The sequence below is a fragment of the Corythoichthys intestinalis genome, chromosome 16, assembly GCF_030265065.1.
Source record: "Corythoichthys intestinalis isolate RoL2023-P3 chromosome 16, ASM3026506v1, whole genome shotgun sequence".
Taxonomy (NCBI): Eukaryota; Metazoa; Chordata; class Actinopteri; order Syngnathiformes; family Syngnathidae; genus Corythoichthys; species Corythoichthys intestinalis.
In genome coordinates, this window is record NC_080410.1 from 5,370,145 (window position 1) to 5,385,052 (window position 14,908).

Genomic DNA, 14,908 nt, shown 5'->3' on the forward strand with positions numbered 1-14,908 from the left:
TATCATTATTATTATTATTATCTTAATTGTTTATAAATTAATTTATTAATTAAAGAAAGTTGTCCTCCTCTTTCTCCTCAGCTCAGCATATTGTGTTCACGGGAAATACAATTAGCTAACGACAGCACCACTATATTTCATAGGTAGTGTAAACGTTCGATGTATTTTTTGTTGTTCTTCTCCTCTTCTGTCTCTGTCTCTCCGCTCCTATTTTCCTGTCTGTCCCCCCATTACCCCTTCCTGCTCGCCGTTTTCTCCTAATAAACAAAACACAATGAATAACCACAATGGGAGTACAGTGAAGAAATTAAATATTTGAACACCCCGCTATTTTGCAAGTTCTCACACTTAGAAATCATGGAGGGGTCAAAAATTTTCATTGTAGGTGCATGTCCACTGTGAGAGAGATAATCCAAAAAGAAAAACCCAGAAATAACAATGCATGATTTTTTTAACAATTCAAAGTAGTATTTGAAGTATTTGAACACCTGAGAAAACGAATGTTAATATTTGGTACAGTAGCCTTTGTTTGGAATTACAGACGTCAAACGTTTCCAGTAGTTTTTCACGTGGTTTGCACACAGTAAACGAGGGATCTTGGCCCACTCATCAGTCAGGTTTCTGGGCTGTCGCTGAGCAACACAGTTTGAGCTCCCTGTAAAAGGTTTTCTATTGGGTTTAGGTCTGGAGACCATGCTAGAACCTTGTTATGCTTCATACGGAGCCACTCCTTGGTTTTCCTGGCTGTATGCTTCGGGTCATTGTCATGTTGGAAGACCCAGACACGACCCACCATCAATGCTCTGACTGAAGGAAGGAAATTGTTCGCCAAAATCTCACAATACAGGGCCTTAGTCATACTCTCTTTTATACAGTGCACTTGTCCTGTCCCATGCGCAGAAAAGCACCATTAATGCATGATGCCCCAATGCTTCACAGTAGGGATGGTGTTTTCGAGATAGTACTCATATTTTTTTTTTTCCTCAAAACACAGATAGTGGAATTATGACCAAAAAGTTGAATTTTACCCTCATCTGACCACAAAATTTGCTCCCACGACTCCTCTGGATCATCCAAATGGTCATAAACGAATAAATTGCTAAAGGGAACCACGGAGAGAAGGTCATGTAGTTCTAAAAAGATAAATCTTAGTAGGACTTATAATAATTTGATATTAAAACCGCTCTTAATGTTTTTGTTTCAATAACATTTGTAAAATTATTTGCAGGTTGTGATATAAATACGCCACAAGGTGTCAATGGTGAATTTTAAATTAATTAGAGATCAAGCCAATGAGCGCATTTTGTCCCTTGACTGACGCCGTAGTTTTCCTTTAATCCACAGTGGGGTGTAAGGCAGAGAGAAAGGAGAGTGGACACAGGGCATTTAGATTTGTAGCTCGGACTGCGCCGTTTAATGGCATATGCTTCGGCAACTCCTTCACAACAAACATAAGTATTATATAGTGAAAATACAACAGAAATAATATTCATATCTGTCAAAAAATAATGTTCACAAAATAAATGTGCCAAAAAGCTCAATCTTGGTCTCATCTGACCAAAGCACACGGTGCCAGTTGAACCCTGGGACCGTGTGTATTTTTGTGTGAGACCAAGATTGAGCTTTTGGGCAACAAACACTCTAAGTGGGTCTGGCGTGCCACGAAAAATGCGCATGCTGGAAAGCTCCTCATACCCACTGTGAAGTATAGGGGTGGGTCAGTGATGCTGTGGGGCTGTTTCGCTTCCAAAGGCCCTGGGAACGTTGTTAGGGTGCATGGGATCATGAATGCTTTGAAATACCAGGACATTTTAAATCAAAATCTGTTGCCCTCTGCCCGAAAGTTGAAGTTGGGTCGTCACTGGGTCTTTCAGCAAGACAATGACCCTAAACATATGGCCAAATCTACACAGAAATGGTTCACCAGACATAAAATCTCGCTCCTCCCATGGCCATCTCAATCCCCAGACCTTGTTTTGTTGGCAAAAGGGGGTTGTACAAAGTATTAACACCAGGGGTGCTAATAATTGTGATACACATTATTTGATCTCAAATAATTTTTTCTTTATGTGGGATTTTTTTCCCCACTGAATGAACGCACTTGTATTGAAGGTTGGATTTTTCTCTTTTTTTCCATTAAGGTCCAATATTATTTGAATAAAACGAAAAAATATTAGAAGCTAAAAAACACATCTTTTTCAGGGGTGCCAATAATTATGGAGGGCACTGTAGGTCTGCATTTGAAAATTGAATCCATATGCACATTGTTCCCTGGTCGATTCATGTGTTTGACCTGACGTCTTTTGTAAAGTTGAGGTGCTCATAAGTCTAAGGGATCATTCTGTTTGTTACCTTCACTGGGGTTTGTTTAGGTGATTGCCACCTTGCATATTGCTATTATTGAGTGACAGGTTTGCACTAATCATTAATTTATGTAAGTAAGACACCCTAAACTGGGCTGCCTACCAACTTCACCTGACTGACTCGACTGACTCGCTGGCTAGCTGGTTGGCAGGCTGACTTGCTGACAGACTATTTGGTTAACATACTGACTGAGTAGCTTTTCTCATATTTGATTTTGTTTCAACTGGTATATGCACTTTCTTCTTTCAATATCGCTTTAATTAAGAACAGCACTAGAGGTTGTTTTTTTATTATAAAATGCGCTTAATCCCAAGGGATTTTTTTGTGTTTATTAACAGGGTTAAATAAACTGGCACTTTCAGTTGTAATAAAGACGTCACCGCCCTGCGACGTCAACAACAATGGCGAGCTACTAGCTTATTTTTCAATTGAAATTTACAAATGTTATTAAAACGAAAACATTAAGAGGGTTTTTAATATCAAATTTTTATAATTCATACTAACATTTATCTTTTAAAAACTACAAGTCTTTTTATCCTTGGTACCCTTTAAAAAAATCATGCATTGTGATTTCTGGATTTTTCTTTTCGCTTATCTTTCTCACAATGGACATGTACCTATGATGAAAATTTCAAACTCCTCCATGATTTCTAAGTGGGAGAACTTGCAAAATAGCAGGGTGTTCAAATACTTATTTTCTTCACTGTATATCATACTCACATGTGATACATTAAAACTGTTCAGACCATAGAGACACTCAGATTCCCATTCTCTTTGTCAAAACAGCTGAACAGGACAGGTTAAAGAAAAAAAAGTTGTTGTTAGAGAATGTTTACTTGTTCCATTGCAGATTTTTTTTTAATCTGTGATAAGCAAAAAGTAAGCTGTCTATACAAAAACAATTTTTTTTGAAGTGGCATTTTTTACCCGCTGTGTTTATCGCTGTTAATGGAAGTGAATGGATTAATTTAGTTTTCGTTAAATTGATTCGCTAATGTTAGTATCTAAAAATACAATATTCTTCAAAATATAGATTATTATATAATTATGTCATAAACTAATAATATTGGTGAGAAGTTTGTTAAATTACAAAAAATAGTAATTTGGGAGCTTGATGGAAGAAGCAACATTTCAAAGTAAAAGAGGCGTGATGGAGCAATGGAGCGGAAAACAGACGCGCCGATATGTTTGGAAGAGGGCAGGAAATGGAGCTGTCCGCTGATCAATAACGCTCCCCCCGTTAGCAGCCGGGGAGGGGCCGGGCTGAAAGGATGGATGTCCCTCTTGGGCTAATCCAATCAGAAGTAGTGCTGAGTGCTCGCAAACACATGCACGCACGCACGCAAACACCAGTCAAGACTTTCATTCACATCTCCTCTCACACTCGGCAGATGAGGCCAAAATGTAATGAGAGGAGGATTGGGCCATTTTGGAGATGAAATTAAAGAGCCATCAACATAAGTGCAGGCAGACGGCAGCAAATAAAATCGTACGCTTCCCTCCAAGTGATGCAGTCATGTCGTCCTCTTTGCTCCGCAGATCACAGAGGATTTCTATTTGGCCGTGGAACTTGGAAGGGTCTTTCATTGGAATTTTTAAGCAGAAACCACATACCAATCCTCTCTGTCTACCATGTGCTCATTTCCTCTCGCCTGTCAATCTTTCTGAGCGAGTTCATTTTAAATTTTTATTACTAACTCGATTGTGAGGATAGCATTGCGACTGCTATTGAATATGCACTTGTATCAGTGGTACAGTATCTACTGATGAAGACATCATATTCTTTTTCATCTTTTTTTTTTTGTAATTGTTGGCTGTCGTTGACTGAGATAGACATTTGAAGGGATGGAAGCAAATGAATGAATCTTTATTTGCTGCCACTCAATTCTACGGTGGAGTATTAGGGCTAAACAAAGAAATAAAAAGAAATAGCACTATAAGATTAAAGTCGTAGTATTGGTATGAAAAAAAAAGTAGGACTATTAGTACGAGAAAAAATGTACAATCAGTACGAGATGAAAGTCTTAGTAATTAGGCTGTGCGATTAATCAATTTCGACCCGAAACAGACTGTTGTGGTTAAAACCATATTTAAAACATTCAAATCGGTACGTTCGATTTTCAAAACGCACCTTTTGGTTTTTCTAAGCCGCCGTGTGTTTCCACTTCCTTCCACAAGAGCGCACCTTCTTAAACAAGAAGAACAACAACATCCATTGCTAGGCAAGGCAAGGCACATTTATTTATATAGCACAATTCAACACAAGGCAATTCAAAGTGCTTTACATCACATGAAGATAATAAAAATCACATTAAATCAATAGAACATAAAAACAAAGACAATCGAAACAGGAAATAAAATTATACATAAAAATCGCATTTAATTACGAATAGAATAAAAAAAAAATATATAAAAAAATATTACTATTGAAATCACCAATGGAGATAAAGCTCAAGAGGAATAGAAAGCAAATAGATTGAAATACAGTATATAGGCAGTTATGGATATGCAGTGCTAAACAAAAGCATTTTTAACCCTGATATAAAGGAGCTAACAGTTTGAGCATACTCCAGACCTTCAGGTAAGTTGTTCCAGAGGTGAGGGTCATAATAACTAAATGCTGCCTCACCCTGCATGGTTCTTGTTCTTGGAACATACAAGAGACCGGTTCCAGACGACCTTGGGGGTCTAGATGTTTAATAGAAATCTAACAAATCAAACATGTATTTTGGTCCAAGGCCATTAAGTGTTTTATAGACGAGCAGTAGTATTTTATAGTCTGTCCTTTGACTCACTGGGAGACAGTGTAACGATTTCAAAACCGGTGTAATTTAGTCCAGTTTCCTTGTATTTGTGAGGACTCTGGCTGCAGCATTCTGTACTAGCTGCAGCTTCCTGACAGATTTTTTATCAAGACCTGTAAATATACCGTTACAATAGTCCAATCTGATGAAAATGAATGCATGCATAAGTTTTTCCATGTCTTGTTGAGTCAGAAGCCCCTTAATTCTGGCTATATTTTTTAGATGGTAATAAGCAGATTTAGTGGCGGACTTTAGATGGCTATCAAATTTTAGGCCTGAGTCAATAATTACGCCAAGGTTTTTGACTTGGTTTTTAGCTGTAAGTGACATTGTGCTAAGGTGGCTGCTTATCTTTGACCTTTCCTTTTTTGACCCAAAAATGATCACTTCTGTCTTCTCCACATTCAACTGGAGAAAATTCTGGCACATCCATTCATTGATTTGATGAATGCATTTACTCAGGGAGGCTAAGGGACAATAATCATGTCAGGACACAGAAATGTAGAGTTGTGTGTTATCTGCATAGGTCTGATAAGAGATGTCATACTGTTCCATAATCTGAGCTAGGGGAAGCATATACTGTGGATGTTAAATGAGAGTGGTCCAACAATTGACCCTTGAGGGACTCCACACGTGAATTTGGTTCATTCTGACTGATGGTTTCCGATTAACACAAAGAAATCCCTATCGTGTAAATAATATTTGAACCACTGAAGAACAGTGTCAGTAAGCGCTACCCACTGTTCCAATCTGCTGAGTAGTATGTTGTGATCAATCGTGTCGAATGCTACTAGCGATTCTGCCACTTTTGCCCAGCAAACTTTGGACACAAATTACATAACGTAATGAATAAGTGTATTATCTCATGATGTACTTAAAAAGTGTTGCATTAGGTAACTTTTCAGTTTTGGTCAATTTTAGCGACGCTGGTGGACAAACTCGGTAGTGTTTTGCCTGAAGGAAGACTGCGTTGCCCATGAGTACCAGCGCTGCATTTCCAATGAGGACCAGCGCACACCGTTACAGTGTCGTAAAATCATCAATCAATCAATCAATCAATCAAAAATCAATCTCCCGGTTGCCTGCAGATGGATTAAACAACTTTTGTGTTTCCAGCGGCTGAGTGAAGGATGAAAAGTAATGGGGTAATTAATCCAGTTGTGGCTAAACAACAGCATGTGACAGCAAACGTGTGGGGTAGTGTGGCTAACCCCCCACCCTGACGAGTTTGGTTGTGGGGGGGGGGGGGGTCACCCCGGGGGTCACCCCAGTGAATGAAAGCCGGGCCAATGTTTATTCTGTATTTCCTAGCAGCCTCTCTTTTTGCCTTCTTGGACAAAACTTTTTGTCTCTTTTGTTGCTCTGCCGTCTTTGCAGAATTTGTGCGAAAACATTCGCATCGACTACAGTCTTTATGATGAAACGGGGAAGTGACATTATGCCGTAAAGCACATTTGTAGTTTTGTTGTGTGGCAGGTACCCTGCCACCCTCTTCAAGGTTAATTAGTGCCGGTGAAAGCGATACAGATCCCCTCAAGATATAAAAGAGATGCAATTCAACAAGTTGCCAGTCGACATATCATCACAAATGTTATGAAAATATTTTATGGAGGTTGAAAAACTGAGTGTTGTTTTAAAATTATGTATATGTAGAAGGATTGCAGTGGATTATCAAATAAAACATGCAGCCTTGAAACGTTCAACACTTTCTCATTTACTTCGTCTGCACATTTTCATGTACAACACAATGACAGACAGTAATATAGCGCCATGTTTGCCTGAGTGTATATTGCACTATACCACAAGTATGAAAATATATGCATGTGCATTTGTGTCTGTCGGGGTGGGTGTGTCTGTGTCTGTTCTCCTGTGTCGTTTTCCTGTCAAGATTGCTGATACTAAATTACAGTAACTAAAAGCATGCCATGTTGTTTTTTGTTTTGATACAATTACATAATTTGGCAAAATGCATAGGTCTGAATTTGAAAACTGAATCCATATGCACATTGTTCATTGGTCGATTCATGTGTTTTGTAAAGTTGAGGTGCTCATAAGCCTAAAGGATATTTCTGTTTGTTACCTTCACTGGGGTTTGTTTAGGTGATTGCCACCTTGCATATTGTTATTATTGAGTGACAGGTTTGCACTAATCATCAATTTATGTAAGTAAGACACCCTAAGCCGGGCTGCCTACTTACTTCACCTGACTTGATTGACTCGTTGGCTAGCTGGTTGGCAGGCTGACTTGCTGACAGACTATTTGGTTAACACACTGACTAGCTTTTCTCATGTTATGTTTTGTTTCAACTGGTATATGCACTTTCTTCTTTAAATAACGCTCTAATTAAAAACAGCACTGGAGGTTGTTATTTTTATAAAATGCTGTTAATCCCAAGGGATTTTTCTGTGCGTATTAACAGAGTTAAATACACTGGCACTTTCAGTTGTAATAAAGAAAAAATAAATTTAAATATAAGACATCCCGAATACTTTATTTGTCATTATTTTTATTTTGCCAAGAAATCGTAATCGATATCGGAAAATTGGGTTTCAGGGAAAATAATCGGGATTTTCTTGTTAGGCAAAATTGAACAGCCCTGCGTAGTATTAGCTAGATTAGCAGCTACGTACTATGTGTAGCTTTTCGCCACCTCCATTAAGATCAACATTATTGAGAGCATCTTATGATGCTGTTTCAGAATCTGTGTCACAAATAAGGAAATCCTTCATCTTAATCAACAAATTATAATAAATAGAAGGATTTATACGAATACTTTTTCATAGCTCCCAGCTCTAGTAAACTAACATACATAGTTTTGCGTAATGTATATAATATTGAACTAGAGCAATATTGTGTTGAGTCTATATTTTAGAATCTGCTTAAAAAATAAGGAAATACTTTATCATGTGCTGCATCGGCATTAAATGATAAGTACTACGGCCCAGAATAAGAAACGCATGAACATTTGTTCATTGGCTCCTCACACTTCAAATGGATCGGACATCTAGCTCCGTCAATGGCAGCCAATGAGTTCAATGACGCCACACAAAAGAGTTGAATCAACAGAAATCCACTCCTCAAATTCTCTTCCACTGCACAGATACTAAACGCTGTCATCTTCTCTCTATCTCTTGCCCTCTGCTGAGCTGCTCTCCACTCAAAGCTAAATTTAGACAGCAAGTGATTCTCAGTAGTTGCAGGGATCAATTGCCATTAATTGCCTTTGGGGAAGAACAACTTTTGACGGGGCTGCGAGAGAGAAAGAGAATCCCAAGGAGAAATTATGACTCTGCGTAAATTGCTGTGACAGAATGAGCACAAGTAATGATGGAATGGATTAAAAACCTTTTTCCCACTAAACAGAAGCCCTGCGCCACTAACAAGTAGTGCTGCATCGATAACATTACTAGTATCGGTACAGATACTGTAATAAAATGGCATAAACGGTATTGAGGAGTACAAAGAAATAACGACCTGATGCTACTCATTGTGTACTTTTCGAGATCTAGTTTCCAACTGCTGATAACCTTACCCAAGATGGCCGCCAATTACGCACGCCGTGATTGAAAAAAAATAAATAAACAAACATCAATGGCAGAAAATGAGTTGAAACAGTGTCTCATCAAGCCTTGATAGCAATTAATTTACAATACAGTGACTATTAAGTAAATTATTATTTTTCTCACATTTCTGCATAAAATCACCATCAAATATGATCTGATCTTTGTCAAAATCACACAGATGAAAATACAGTGTCTGCGTTATCTAAAACCACCCAAACATTTAGAGGTTTTCATATTTTAATGAGGATAACATGCAAACAATAACACAAGGGGGAAAAATAAGTAAATAAACCCTCTGCCTAAGGAGACTTAAAGAGCAATCGAAACCAATTTTTACCAAACATTTTAAGCCGGGTGTGTGCCCAATCACTGATGAATGGTTTAAAGCTGCCCTCACAATATAAAACACACACCTGGTAAGAAATGTCATGATGAAAAGCATTGTCTGATGTGCATCATGGCTCGGTCAAAAGAGCTGTCTGAAGACCTGCGATCAAGGATTGGTGATTTGGCTAAAGCTGGGAAAGGATACAAAACCATCTCTAAAAGACTGGATGTTCATTAATTGACAGTCAGAAAAGTTGTATACAAATGGACAGAGTTTGGCACTCTTGCTTCTCTCCCAAGGAGTGGCCGTTCACCAAAGATGACGCCAAGAATTCAGCGCAGAATACTCAAAGAGGTAAAAAAAGAACCATAGAGTGTCTGCTAGAGACTTACAGAAATCACTGGCACAGTCCAATACCTCTGTGCACACATCAACTATAAGTAAAACAGTGGCCAAGAATTGTGTTCATGGGAGGACTCCACAGAGGAAGCCACTGCTGTCTAAAAATAATATTGTTGCTCGTTTAATTTTCGTAAAAAGGCACTTGGACACTCGACTGAGGTTTTGGCAAAATATTTTGTGGACTTTTGAGACCAAAGTTGAATTGTTTGGGAGTAACACACAGCATCATATGTGGAGGAAAAATGGAACAGCTCACCAAAATCAACACTTCATTCCTACCGTGAAGCATCAGGATTTGGGGCTGTTTTGCTTCCTCAGGGCCTGGACAATTTGCAATCATTAATGGAAGAATGAATTCAAAAGTTTATCAGGATGTTTTGCAGGAAAACCTGAGGCCGTCTGTTAGACAGTTGAACCTAAAGGAAGGATGGATGCTGCAATAAGGCAAAGGTCCAAAACACAGAAGTAAATCAACTTCAGAATGGTTTCAGAAGAACAGAATACACGTTGTTGAGTGGCCAAGTCAAAGTCCAAACTTTAACCCCATTGACATGCTGTGGCATGACCCAAATACAGCAATTAATGCCAGACATCCCAGGATTCTGACTGAACTACAGCAGTTTTTCAGAGAAGAATGGGCCAAGATTAGTCCTGATTAATGTGCCAGACTGATCTGCAGCTACAGGAAGAGTCTAGTTGAAATTATTGCTGCCAATTAAATTTTAAATTAATAAATTTGATTGTTCACTTACTTATTTTCCACCATTCTGTCATTGTGTGCATACTATTCTCATCAAAATATATAAACCTATAAATGTTTGGGTGGTTTTAGTTAAAGCAGACTTTTTTATTGTGTGTGATTTTGACAGCGTTCAGATCACATTTGATGGTGATTTTAGGCAGAAATGTGAGAAATTCCAAAGGTTCAGATACTTTTTCATACCACTGTATTAAACAGTCAGATCGTGGCGTCACTGGACCTAATTCAATACTGGGACACCCCAGGGCACTGGCGAGCGAGCAAATGTTTTAGCACGTATTTGTCATAAAAAGTCAGAAATAATACTTTAAACTGGATATATCCATCCATCCATCCATCCATCCATCCATCCATCATCTTCCGCTTGTTCTGGGGTCGGGTCGCGGGGGCAGCAGCTTTAACAGGGAAGCCCAGACTTCCCTCTCCCCAGCCACTTCAACCAGCTCCTCCGGCGGGATCCAAAGGCGTTCCCAGGCCAGCCAAGAGACATAGTCTCTCCAACGTGTCCTGGGTCGTCCCTGAGGCCTCCCACCGGTGGGACATGCCCGGACCACCTCTCCGGGGAGGCGTCCAGGAGGCATTCGAATCAGGTGCTCGAGCCACCTCAGCTGGCTCCTCTCTACGCGGAGGAGTAGTGTCTCGACGACGAGTCACTCCCAGATGACCGAGCTTTTCACCCTGTGTCTAAGGGAGAGCCCGGACACCCTGCGGAGGAAACTCATTTCGGCCGCTTGTATCCAGGATCTTGTTCTTTCGATCACGACCCACCGCTCGTGACCATAGGTGAGGGTAGGAACATAGATCGACTGGTAAATCAAGAGCTTTGCCTTTCGGCTCAGCTCCTTCTTCACCACTATGGACCGGTGCAGAGTCCGTATTACTGCAGACGCTGCACCGATCCGCCTGTCAATCTCCCGCTCCCTCCTACTGTCACTCGTGAACAAGATACTTGAACTCCTCCACTTGGGGCAGGATCTCATCCCCCAACCCGGAGCGGGCACTCCACCCTTTTCCGACTGAGGAACATGGTCTCGGATTTGGAGGTGCTGATCTTCATCCCAACCGCTTCACAATCAGCTGCGAACCGCTCCAGTGTGAGTTAGAGGTCATGGCTTGATGAAGCCAACAGCACTAAATCATCTGCAAAAAGCAGAGATTCAATGCTGAGGTCACCAAACCGGACCCCCTCGACGCTTCGGCTGCATCTAGAAATTCTGTCCATAACAATTATGAACAGAATCGGTGATAAAGGGCAGCCTTGGCGGAGTCCAACCCTCACTGGGAACGAATTCGACTTACTGCCTGCAATGCGGACCGAACTCTGACACCAGTCATACAGGGACCAAACAGCCCTTACCAAGGGGCTCGGTACCCCGTACTCCCGGAGCACCCCCCACAGGACTCCCCGAGGCACACGATCGAACGCCTTCTCCAAATCCACAAAGCACATGTAGACTGGTTGGGCGAACTCCCATACACCCTCGAGGACCCTGCTGAGGGTGTAGAGTTGGTCCACTGATCCACGGCCGGGACGAAAACCACACTGCTCCTCCTGAATCGGAGATTCGACTTCCTGACAGACCCTCCTCTCCAGCACCCCTGAATTGACTTTACTGGGGAGGCTGTGGAGTGTGATCCTTCTATAACAGGAACACACCCTCCGGTCCCTCTTTTTAAAAAGGGGGACCACCACGGTCTGCCAATCCAGATGTCCACGCAATGTTGTAGAGGCGTGTCAGCCACGACAGCCCTACAACATCCAGAGCCTTTAGGAACTCCGGACGGATCTCATCTACCCCCGGGGCCTTGCCACTGAGGAGCTTTCCAACCACCTCAGTGACTTCAACCCCAGAGATCGAAGAGCCCACCTCGGAGTCCCCAGACTCTGCTTCCTCAAAGGGAGGCGTGTCGGTGGAATTGAGGAGGGCTTCGAAGTATTCTCCCCACCGACTCACGACGTCCCGAGTCGAGATCAGCAGTACACCATCTTCACTATACACAGTGTTAATGCTGCTGGTGGACCAGAATTTCCTCGAAGCCGTCCGGAAGTCGTTTTCCATGGCCTCGCCGAACTCCTCCCATTTCCGAGTTTTTGCCTCCGCGACCGCTGAAGCCGCAGTCCGCTTGGCCAGCCGGTACCCATCAGCTGCCTCCGGAGTCCCACAGGCCAAAATCGCCCGATAGGCCTCCTTCTTCAGCTTGACAGCATCCCTTACCGCTGGTGTCCACCAGCAGGTTCGGGGATTGCTGCCACGACAGGCACCAACCACCTTACGGCCACAGCTCCGATCGGCCGCCTCAACAATGGAGGTGCGGAATATGGCCCACTCGGACTCAATGTCTCCCACCTCCCCCGGGACAAGGGAGACGTTCTGCCGGAGGTGGGTGTTGAAACTCTTTCTGAAAGGGAATTCTGCCAGACGTTCCCAGCAGACCCTCACAATACGTTTGGGCCTGCCAGGTCTGGCCAGCATCTTCCCCCGCCATCGGAGCCAACACACCACCAGGTGGTGATCAGTTGACAGCTCCGCCCCTCTCTTCACTCGAGTGTCCAAAACATGCGGCCGCAAGTCCGATGACACGATTACAAAGTCGATCATCAAACTGCAGCCTAGGGTTTCCTGGTGCCAAGTGCACATATGGACACCCCTATGTTTGAACATGGTATTCGTTATGGACAAACCATGCCGAGCACAGAAGTCCAATAACAGAACACCACTCGGGTTCTGATCGGGGGGGCCGTTCCTTCCAATCACGCCCCCCCAGGTCTCACTGTCATTGCCCACGTGAGCATTGAAGTCCCCTAGGAGAACAAGGGAGTCCCCAGAGGGGGCGCTCTCCAGCACACCCTCCAAGGACTCCAAAAAGGGTGGGTACTCTGAGCTGCTGTTCGGTGCATAAGCGCAAACAACAGTCAGAACCCGTCCCCCCAACCGAAAGCGGAGGGAGGATACCCTCTCGTCTACCGGGGTAAACCCCAACAGACAGGTGCCAAGCTGGGGGGCAATAAGTATGCCCACACCTGCTCGGCGCCTCTCACCATGGGCAACTCCAGAGTGGAAGAGAGTCCAACCCCTCTCGAGAGGATTGGTACCAGAACCCAAGCTGTGTGTGGAGGAGAGTCTGACTATATCTAGTCGGAACTTCTCTGCCTCACACACCAGCTCAGGCTCCTTCCCTGCCAGAGAGGTGACATTCCATGTCCCAAGAGATAGCTTCTGCTGCTGGGGGTCGGACCGCCAAGGCCCCCGCCTTTGGCTGCCGCCCAACTTCCTACGCACCCGACCCCTTTGGCCCCTCCCACAGGTGGTGAGCCCATGGGAAAACTGGATATAATCAAACCAAAATGCGAGTTTCTGTAAAAAAGTGACTTTTTTGTTTTTAAGCAATCAGTATTCAAAATTGGGACATCCCTTGTTGATAGCCAATTCATCTCTGCTCATGCTCATCAACGTCCATCTCTCCTCCACCCCTTCCTACACTCTGCTGCTCTAATTTGGAAAGGAATGGGGATATACCACTGTAAATCTTATGCAATAAATCAGTATTTCCCAACTGGTGGGTTGTGACTTAAAAGTGTTTTTTGTTGCCTAGGTGGGTTACATAGCTTACCTCTCTCAATCCTCCTTGCTTATTTATGCTTGCTGCAAGCAAATAACTTCTAATAGCAATTTGCAAGAGTAATTTTGTTTCAGTCAAATAGAAATAAAAAAGAATACACCTTGTTACAGATTACAGGCACTGCAGTAACAAATAAAATGCTTGTAAAACAGATGGAAATTATGATGAACACATGTACAAAATTTTTGTAGGTTATATCCCAAAGATAGGCAATCAATTCATACAGATTGATTCATTTTGGTCATATGAACAAATAATACTAATTAGCATCAGTATTGATACAGTTCAAATACCACATATAATATTAACACAATACTAGACAAAGCTCTTGAGAGCGTCTCATTCAAATCTCATTTAATTGTCATTGTATTCATAGCCAGTTAGTTTTAAAGCGACAGCTAATTTGATACTTCAATTTGCGACCAGAGTAGTTTACCGCAGTGAACTGCCTGATACGTAAAGAGTAAAGTTGAACCATTTAAATTCACAATAACGGGAATATGCGACTAAACAAACATCATCACAGGGGTAAAAACGAACTACAAGGATGCGCAGTTTATCTGGCACTAACCTGTTATGCAGGTGGGAAGATGTAATTTGCACCATCGACTGTATGATTTGCGGTTTGGCACACACACCATAATATTTATACTGCATTCACGTGTTGTTGGACTAATCGTAAAAATGATTCTCTATTACATGGTGTTGATAAAAAGCGCCAAACAGTCACTTAACTTGTGACGTATCGCATTAAAATATTATGTGATAGAGCATTAAAATAGACTACTCTTCTTTGTAGCAACCATGTTTTTATCCCACATTACGACTTTACAACACTTCAGAATGATTTTCCAACTTGGGAACTCAGCTCTCCCAACACACATGAACGCAGCATATCTCCACAAGGTGCTTTGCGGAAGTATCAACTCATATGCCTATTACAGCCAAAGTTACATTCATAAATTACCACATTAAGGAGCAATGCACAGATTGTGTATATAGAGTAGATAGAGTAAAATGACCATATTAAGTAGGCGCCTTGCTATGTAGATTTAAAACTCCAAA

General features: G+C 41.9%; 1 protein-coding gene across 2 annotated transcripts in view; it reads left to right on the forward strand.

The window, feature by feature from the left end:
• The window catches only part of olfm2a (olfactomedin 2a), a 236,671-nt gene that overhangs the window by 158,478 nt on the left and 63,285 nt on the right, over positions 1–14,908 (forward strand). The gene's annotated exons all lie outside the window — the stretch shown is intronic.